The sequence below is a fragment of the Brachyhypopomus gauderio genome, chromosome 15, assembly GCF_052324685.1.
Source record: "Brachyhypopomus gauderio isolate BG-103 chromosome 15, BGAUD_0.2, whole genome shotgun sequence".
Taxonomy (NCBI): domain Eukaryota; kingdom Metazoa; phylum Chordata; class Actinopteri; order Gymnotiformes; family Hypopomidae; genus Brachyhypopomus; species Brachyhypopomus gauderio.
In genome coordinates this window covers 18763881-18773880 of record NC_135225.1, presented here as the reverse complement: position 1 = coordinate 18773880, position 10000 = coordinate 18763881, and the positions used below count along the sequence as shown (strand labels likewise).

The 10000-nt window shown below is 45.7% G+C and overlaps 1 long non-coding RNA gene across 3 annotated transcripts in view; it reads right to left on the bottom strand.

Annotated features, from left to right (window-relative positions):
• Nucleotides 1-488: 488 nt before the first annotated feature.
• The window catches only part of LOC143476881 (uncharacterized), a 28047-nt gene continuing 18535 nt past the window's right edge, over nt 489-10000 (bottom strand). For 2 of the 3 annotated variants that reach the window (XR_013121408.1, XR_013121410.1), the window contains exons 4-5: nt 8982-9147; nt 489-1397 (exon numbers count right to left, since the gene is read on the bottom strand). This is a non-coding gene — a long non-coding RNA (uncharacterized LOC143476881). The remainder of the gene's footprint in view (nt 1398-8981; nt 9148-10000) is intronic. The other variant, XR_013121409.1, reaches the window with a different exon arrangement.

Below are 10000 nucleotides of genomic sequence, written 5' to 3'. Positions count from 1 at the left end.
CGCTCCGAGAGCATCTCAACACACGCTCTTCGTCTCTGTCTCTCCCCCTCTCGATCACACACGCGCGCAAAACGCACACACAAATACACATGCACGCACACACACACACACACACACACACACACACACTGGCCAGATGGTAGTACCATAGCCGGAGCTTCAGAGGAGGGCTCTTAAACTGTCAAAGGTCCCCTCAGCCCTCTGTCCTCTCTCCTCCCAGTTACCCCCGTTCTCACCAGGTCAGTGTGCCAATCCGACACCTGTGCTATACTCTGCAGTTCCTGCTCAGAGTTCTCATTAATTACCATCACACTTGTTCTGAGCTGGAAGGTGACCCTGGGCGGGTGACCCTGGGCGGGTGACCCTGGGCGGGTGACCCCGGTGCCGTCCTGTGATGTCCAATGGGACGCTCCAGTGTGGATCCACGCTTTAATTTCCAAGGAACTTCATTAGCATACAAAGCCAAACTATGCAGCAGTGAGAAAAAAACAAACCATCAGAAGGTTAAGTGACAGACGATTAATGTAATACACCATCTGCTTTCTAGAATTTTAATCTTCACTTTAATATGTTAAAATAAACAAAATTCACACATTAATGCAAAAATGTGTCTAGCCTTTGTTTATTATTCACTTATTACAATCCGTTAACACAACGCCCACATCTTATAACATCCCAAAGTTCATTTTAAAAAATTACAAATATAAGTGATCTTTGGAACAACAGATGTGGAACATTTCTGATTTCTTCAGCGCCGTGTTCAGACTCATGGACTGTTATTTGTCACCGTCAAAGCAGTGGCGTTCTCAAAGTCCTGCTGGTGTTCACGCCACGTCCCCACCGTTCCAGACCTGCTCGGGGAGGACCAGGCTGGGCGAAGCAATCGCCCCTTTCTGCCTGCAGCTTCGACATTGGGCTGGCAGACCTGGGCAAATATTCAAATGTGAATATTAAGCAAGGGCGAAACGGAGCCCCCATGCAATGGCCTTTTGTCCCGAGGCACTGGGGAAGCAGTCACCCTGAAACAATGGGCAGGATTAGCATCTGGGCCGCTCCCGAGTGGCAGGGCACCACGCCCCGACGAAGGCCCGCCTCCCGCTGCGAGGCCCGCCTCCGCGGATCCGTCTCAGCGTCGCAGGCCTGCCGAGGCCGGGCCATTCAGCCTGCCGACGGACACGGGGAGAGGCCATTAGCATGAAAAGAAGCCATCTTGGAGGAGAAGGCAGGGATTGGTGGGTGTGGGGGACAAGGGGGCGGGGCATGACTCATTTGAGGACTACCTGGCATGTGCGTGAGAGGGAAGAGCTAAAGCATGGGGATAATTACCCAGCAGCCTCTAGGAGCGGGTGACGGAGCGGGTCACAGCCTACACGATTATCGTCTTCTGATCTCGCAGCCTGGGGAGAACAAGGCCCCTTGACCACTGAACCTTCACCCACAGGTGTGAGCTCACAAATGTCACATCTGATTTTGGACTGAATATTTGAATTAGTAAACAGAAATAAATGAGAAAATAATAGACTAAGTGAGAATATCACTGCCAAATAAGGAACAGGGGAACTCTCTTTGCTCCCAAGGGCCCTTATAAAGACTCAGAATTTTACTCAGTTGATCTTTTTTTAATAATTATGATCACACTGTATTACTTTATAATTATTGCAGCCATGCCTTTCCATTCAAAACAGTTTTAAGCAATTCTAAAAAATCTCAAGGATTTATGAGGTAATGCTTTAAGACTGCCAAAAGACTGAGGGGTGGCAGGCTTAATAACACACACATACATACACACAAACACACACATACATACACACAAACCTCCACCTACAAAGATAACCTGCGTAAACAAAGATGACAAGTTGAGATTAATGAATGCCCTGTGGAGAAACCGCAATTTAATTGTCAGGCATCAAGGCAAGCTGAATTTTACCAGCATGTTCATAAATGGCTCCTGGGGTTTTAAGTGTTTGTAATTGATTATGACCAAATAATAATAATATTAATAATTAGGAAAACTTGTCCAAATGCCACATAGTGCTTGATTTGTGGAAATAGGAAAGTTAATGGTCTCCATATGAAAAAGGAGGACTGAACAATTCTAAACTAATACACTGAGACAGAAGACTGAGGCTGTATTAGTTAATGTGTTGGCCACTACAGTATGACAGCGCAATTCGAAATAAAATGTGAATATTTCTGGGAGAGTTAAAAGCGAGAAACTGTAGAGGTTTAAATGAGTCAGTTACCATGACCTCTGTGCTGTGACACACACACACACACACACACACACACACACACACACACACACACACACACACACACACCTCCAGGCCTACACAAACATGTCCATCGTGTGAAGAAAGATTTGCTTTTCTTTTCACATCTCACACACATCTGTGGACTCTTATTTTTAGACAGCCACAGCGTGTGTATCAACTCAGACACACAAATAACAAATGTGAAATATGGCACAGAGAGGAAAAGGTCAACGCAATAGCCTTCATCATATCGATTGTAGTAATCACAGTTTGTTATTGTGGCCATGAGGGCTACTCTCGCACTGAAATTTGGGCCGTTGGGCTGTCTTGATGTGATTAGACAAACACCAAACTTACCATACATCTCTCAGCACTTATCAACATTTCACTGAATTAAATTCGCAAGGGCATGAAAGGTTAGGGCCTCGTGTATTGCTGTCAGGTCCTGCCGAATTCGCGCGTCTCTCCGCAGCGGGAGAGAGACGCGCTTGTCCCGGGTTGTTCCCCCAAGGCGCGAGGCCACCGCGCCACTGCTCGCGCGCTCCTAGCACGCGCGCTCTTGTCTCACGCGGAAAGAATTTGAGAGACACGCTGTAAATAAATAAACACCCACACACACACAGGAACCAACACACTGTAAGAGCTACCCAGCGCCAGCTGATAGGCCATTACTCAACACAATCCGGCAGACGTTTGAGAATAAAAAGAAGCTTCAGTGCGACTGCTTCCCGGCCAAATCTACAAGTTTGAGTCGGCAAATGAAAGTAAAGACGTCTTATAATTCACGGCGCGCAATAAAGCGCCGGTCCAGGACGAATTACTCATCCTAACAGGTTCGTTAACCAGTGGTGTAACACATATGAGGTAGAAACAGAGGAGGCGCTGCGAGAAATCTTTTTTTCCACTCGTTTTTAGGTTTTCTTTTTTATGGCGCCAGAGAACAACGGCTACAGTGTTTATAGCGGGGCTGCTTTAATAAGCCTGCCGTAAGTCAGTGGCCGGAGACACGGGCCGCAGGGCTGTCGTCGCGGCTTTGAAGACGAGAGGGAGGTCGGTGACAGCCGGTGCTCGTGGACCGGTACCGAACGGGCGGGGCGTGCGTCGGCAACTCCAGCGGGTGCAAAGCGATGCCACCATATTGACGTTTGGGCGGGTTCGACCCCGTTCACCCACCCCTTCATCCCAGCTGCAAGTGCGCACCAAGCGCCTTAACATGCACCGTTAAAACACACGTCGGAGGTGTTTTGTGCGTTTCGTGCACTTTCTCGTGGAGGGGCCTTCGCCCGGGCTGCATCCGACACCAGACTGCTGATGATTTATGGGTGCGGGTGTGTGTGTGCGGGCGTGTGAGGAAGGATGGCGGGTGATGGCGGGCAGACGCTCTCCTGCTGTGCTGTGAAAGCAGGTCGCTAAAAACAGGAAGCTGGTGTGTCCTCACCGCTGACACACCACGCGGCAGGTCCGTGTGCGGCAGTTAGCGTGCGGCACACACCCCCACCATTACACACACACACACACACACACACACACACACACCATTACATGCTGCTCAGAGACAAACACGCTTCCAGTTGTGCACACACACACACACACAGGGCCAAATCTTCGTGAGCTGCATTTAAAAGTCTTCATAACTCTTAACTTCTCTTACAAATCTGATCCTCTGACAGCGTTTCTGCACTGCAGCTGATGTATTACTGTTTCTCTGTACTGGAAACAAATAACTAGATATATATGCCCAGATTCCTAATCTCAGACACCTATTCCTACTCTATAATAGAGTAAGAATGAAATGTACAGCACCTACTTATGGTCTTGATGGTGTTAAAAAGTGGACATTAATTAGTGGAGACAGAGCAATTATTGTGTGGAGAAGGTGAGGGAGAGCTGGCCAGCAGAGCCACACTGCACCGCACATGCCAAACACTGTCACACCACCCTCAACGAGCCTGATGGATGCCAACCATTTACATCATATTGATACTATACACACAGACATTAATGAGCAAGATAGCTGAGACCGAGCATGTGAACACACACACACAGACAAATATATAAATATATATATATATATATATATATATATATATATATATATATATATATATATATATATATATATATATATATATATATGTATATGCAAACACAGACACACGACTTAAAAAAGATATATATAAAAATTCTGCATACAAATATTCTGTTAAGAATAAAATATAAGCTACTGTCTTTTCATTTGTTAACTAACTTTTTATGTGTATATATTAGAAGGAATGTTTCAAAACAATAGACATTTTGCATTTGAGCTTACTGTAACGTCTCACATATTACCACACTTTAAATATGCTGCATCAAAATTTTCTGTCACATAAACACGTCACACACAGGGCTTTTTACAGTCTAAATGCGTTAAAACATTAACAATCATAGAATCATGGCCTATTTTTCAATAAATACTAACAGTATCAACCTCTCCCTTGTGCGCTCTCAAAGAATCTTATTGAGCAACGGGTGATTTTGTAACCGAGCAAACAGGCAACAATAAACCGAACCTTCTGGTGAATAATGAGTGCAACCAACATCAGAAGAGATCGAGTTGATTTCACACCAAGATCTTCCAGAATTTGACGTGAGCTACATGCAGAATTAACATACAGTCTATAGTTTCAAGATTTCAAATGAAAAAACAGTTAATTAGAAATGAATAAAATATAGAGCGCTGTTAGTAGCTGTGCTCTGTGGATCGTGTGGCAGGGCAGTGCGGTGAGTCGTACATCAAGGTTCTTCTAAAAACGCTCAGGTTACTACGCGCCAGACAAGAACACGGCCCGCAGGAAGTTACCGCTCATCAATAAGAACACGGTGAGTTTCCCCAGAGGAAAACAGTGGCGTAGCGAAACAGGAAGCACGTAGCTGCAGAGGTAAGATATCCTACTAGCTTGAAAAAAAGGCAACAAAAGTTCGGTTCAAACTGAGATTGTAAGTAATTTCAAGCGTTAACTCATTGCTAGTTTACTTTTTAAGATACGCACTCACGGCCATTTGTGAGAATGAAAAAAATGAACATTTAAATATCTTATACTTCTTCTATGCATGACTTCAATCAACATTATCTTGGCTACCCCCCCAGAATGTCCCCATCACGCGCCCTTTCTGCAGTGGAACTGTGTGATTTGCATCTGCGCTACATGGAGGGAAAACTCGGGAGACTACCAGAGGCAATGCAGGCGCAAATGACAGGAATGGGGTCATGTTTGTAGATTATGTACATATTGTAAAGGAGGAGAAACTTTAAAACAGCTTGCAACTAGAGAAACATTATACATAAAATATACACATTTTTTACACGCCAGTTAAATTGTCCTTTGAGAAGAAATTCAAATAAGATTTTAAGAAATTGGAACAAAGTGCTCATTATCTTTAACAAAGGACTTAATGAAAACATTGAAACTTGTTAATTATGCAGCACTGAAAATATTAACGATGATGTTGCCCTTGTAAAACGCAATGCCTCTGCAACTCTAATGTTAATCTTATAGTCATGTGGACGTTTATTTATTTATTTTTATATTTTCAAATTTAAACCAACACATGGTACTGATTTCATACTTAACAACCCGAGTGTTTGATATGGATCATAATAAGCAAGCTACTGAAAATCAAAAAAACCCGGCATGGTTTGTGTGTATAATTATCTGAAGCAAAGTGCTTAATTCAAAAATATGTAATGTAAAAATACTTTGCCAAGAGCCTTTTGTTCTGCATTTGCTTATTAATTAAGCCATAAACCACCAAAACACGCTGGTTACTTATGTGTACGAGGTTACATATGGGACTTCTTGACAAGGAGGTAACTGGGTAAATAGTTTTTTCTTCTCACATCGCAGTTGTTTCGTCACCTGACAGAGCGTCGTGCTATGAAAATAGATCTATTGTAATTAAAAGGTGCCATGGTTCAGCTCTCTCTGGGTTGTGACACTAAATTGCCTGGTGGTGGGGGTGGTGGGGGTGTAGGTGGAGACTACATACCCTCCACCTTCGCAGGGCCCTGCCTATAAGTTATCACTGCATGTGCACATCCAAACCACATGTCACATGCAAAGTGAAAAGTTTATCACCTTGGAAACACATCCGTAAGCACCAAGTCTAGCGCGTTAAGCATCCAGAACGTGTTAAAAAAATGTGTATAAATGGTAAATAAACATTTCCTTTGTTCACAGGGAACTTTCAACTAGCTCATTTGATTACACTTATAGTGGTTCTTAGAGGGCCAGGTAAACGAATAACGATCAAAGCATAGACCTTACAGCAACTTTTAAACTCTGGTTAGTCCAAACTGACATTTGGTGAGGAAAATAGAAAATAAAATATTAGGGAAATCGTGTAAAGTTTAGACAAAAGCACTTCTGCAAACGTGCTACTTTCAGTACAGATGACTGCGGTCAGGAACGGTGATGTTTAATTCCACCATGCTGAATGAAGAATGGAGATAATCGGATGCCACCTGCAGTCCTGCCACGTTTCAGTCGCAGTGTAGACGACGTCCTGCAGAACACAGACGGCATCCTGTGTAACACAGGACATGCACATAGGCTGGGTGGGTGAGTTGGGGGGGGGGGGGGGTGTATAAAAGAGTGGTTCAATTAGGGAGGGAAGCTCAGCCCTATAAAAATGGCTCTTTGAGGCTGCCAGCGAAGACGGGTCCGCCCGATAGGCCCAGAGAGCGTGGGGCGAGTGAAACCCAAGCTTCAGCTCTGCCTTTGAAGTCCGGCAGGGCCCAGAGGTTCCCCCTGTTGTACATCTGTGTCTGCCTGGCTGAGTGTTGGCTTACTCCCCTGGCGCACGCCCCAGTGTGCATGGCAGTGGCCCAGAGCTCTGCACAGAGACGCTCCTCTCCTCCTCCAGAGCTCGTGGGCCACGCAAGTGCCCCCCCCACCGGCATGGGCGTCGCCCACAACCCCCTAGCTGGAAGACCATTCGCCCTTTGTAATTTATTACGTTTGGATTAAATCTGGCGAAACTCAATATTTTAATTGAATGTTTAGAGGCGGACCCATCCAAGTAATAAATGTCCTTTGGCACCCTGTGTCTCCCTATCATGTTTCTGCTCTAATTACATTTACATCAGTGATGTTCTGTGGAATTATCATGCGGTTTGTAGAGGGACCCGTGTAAAGACGGAACAAACATGGGAGTCATTTTGTCCAACAAAAAGTACATGCTGTAAAAAAGTGCTGACTTGAAACGTGATCTTCACAGACTGCTTTACATGTGTTAGGTGTGCTAATTAACTCCACTAGCTTTAGAAACATCTAACTTGTACCTACACTCACTGGCCTCTTTATGAAGACAGCTATAGGTGAATTTTGCTAGGGTCCAGTTACAGTAGGTAGTGTACTGGCATGTACAATCCATCAACTGTCTCCTCCCCCTGTTCATCACTGGTGTGGACCACACGACTACAGTTGACCGTACATTATGGAAGATGGCTGTAACTTTATGATTGTAACTTTCGAGCACTTGCAAATTTAGCAGGGGCAGGAGTGTCAAGTGCTAAAGTTTTTACAATGTCATCGTCACCGAATTAAGAGTATTCGTCCACCACAAATTTCGAGCCGACAGCAGCGCAATGGTGACAAGATGACCTTTCTCGAGGAGCTGGAGGATGTCTAAGCAGGGACGTGAAGAACATGCGGTGGCCTACACCCCCCCCCCCCCCCCCACCCCCCCATCTGAACACCCGCAAGACGTCTGGAATAAAAAGCCTGGTGAGCGTACATAGGCCATGTTGTAAGTATATACTATATACATATACTTAATATTTTAAGATTCTAACTTCAAATTATTCTTTGTAATTCTTTGTGACAAAGAACATTTGTGTTCTTTGTCATCTATACGGCTGGTTCAACATTGTAATTTCCCCTTGGGGATGAATAAAATACTCTATCTATCTATCTATCTATCTATCTATCTATCTATCTATCTATCTATCTATCTATCTATCTATCTATCTATCTATCTATCTATCTATCTATCTATCTATCTATCTATCTATCTATCTATCTAGACCTAAGCCAGCTCACAGACTGATATCGGCTTGGACAAATCAGTTCGCAGCGGTTTGGTTGAGGTTTGGCCGAATAAACCTCCAAGTCCAAATACAAGCCATTATTTTAAATCCTAGAGAAACGAGCTCTGCGGTGACGGACATATGGCTGCCCTTCGGAGTGGACGTGAATCGACGTCCGTCACTCGCCCTCGCTCGCGTGGTGCTGATCCGACGCCTCTCAGGCCGAGCTCCCCGCTGCAGGTGAACTTTACGCAGTCGCCAATTTCACAGCTCCGAAAATAGTCCTCATTAAGGCCAGCGTGATTGAATCAGCGTGGGCTTTTACGCCGCCACTCCTGCGGGTCAGGGTGGGAGCCCCGGGGTTATTATAAGGGCGGCGCAATTAGAGCAGTGTTAATTTGCTCCGCCGATTCTTCCTGCGTTTAACTGCGAGCGTCTCGACTCCCACCTCTGTGGCACGTGTAATTACCGCTCCGTTCTCCGCGGTCGCCGGAATACAATGAACCCCACGCAGAAGCTGCCATCGACGTGCCACTCAAACTCAGACGTAGACGGCACGAAGATGCAAAGGCATCTCTTGTCAGGCCTATAAGTAATGGGGCGGGCGAAAGGTGATCCACTCTAACATCAATACCACTTGTGCTGTGTATACACACCGCTTTAGAAGACTGAAGAGGATGTCAGCCATTGATGCGAGCTGGATCGGAGGACAATGTGGTCAGGAAGAGAGGACGCCAAGGGTTACTCTTCACGTCCAGAGGGACGCTGATCATTTGAGGACCCTTCCCTTCACTAGAGACAATCGACGTGGAGACACACCATCTGGGGAGTTGAGGACAATGGACACAAGAAGAATATGCCGGAAATGTTACTGTAAATGACTGGGATCCCTCATTGGCAAGTCTTTCAGTTCGTTACTCCTCCTTATTACTAAATAGCGTTTTAGAGTATGGAGTTATGTAGTCTGACATGTAACGCCAGGAAATAACAGCTATCATGGCAACCCCTCCAAGACACCTCACTACATTAAACACTCTTTCTGCTCTTTTTCACCCCGTCACCATTACGGTGTTTTCGCTCGGTCTGAAGCCAAGGCAGCATTTTAGCCCTTGAAGATGTTTGGAGACGAGTAGCCTGCTTAAAGTCTCAATGCTCAGAGACCGTATTAAGAAGTGCCTTGTAAGAACCTCCCTCCCCCTGCTCTCAGGAAATGGCTGCCGTAATGTCTTTCTCTCACTGTTTTGGAATGCTGCTAGGCTCCCATGCTGGGAAAATAAGTGAGGAGAAAAATTATTAAGTCTTCTTTTTTTTCTCTCCCAGCAGGGGGAAGGGGGAGAGAGCAGGGGTGGGTCTCTTAGAACAACATTGGTTACATTGTCAAAGGGCGATTCAGCGCTGCAATTACACGGCCTTGCGTACGTCCAGGCCGCCGAGCACAGAGCGGCGCGTGTGCGGGCCAGCTGAGACGTGATGGAGCTGATGGAGCTGATGGAGCTGGTGGAGCTGTTTTGGAGCTGTGGAGCTGTGGAGCGGAGAATTTGACGCTCCGTGGCTCAGAGTCGGTAACGTCCTGTCGTACGCTTCCCGGGCCGGCCTGGAATCTCCTCTACGTCCGAAGAAAGGGGCGGCCATTTCCCAGTTCGAAGTCGCCGAAAACCGATATGATAATTAGCGA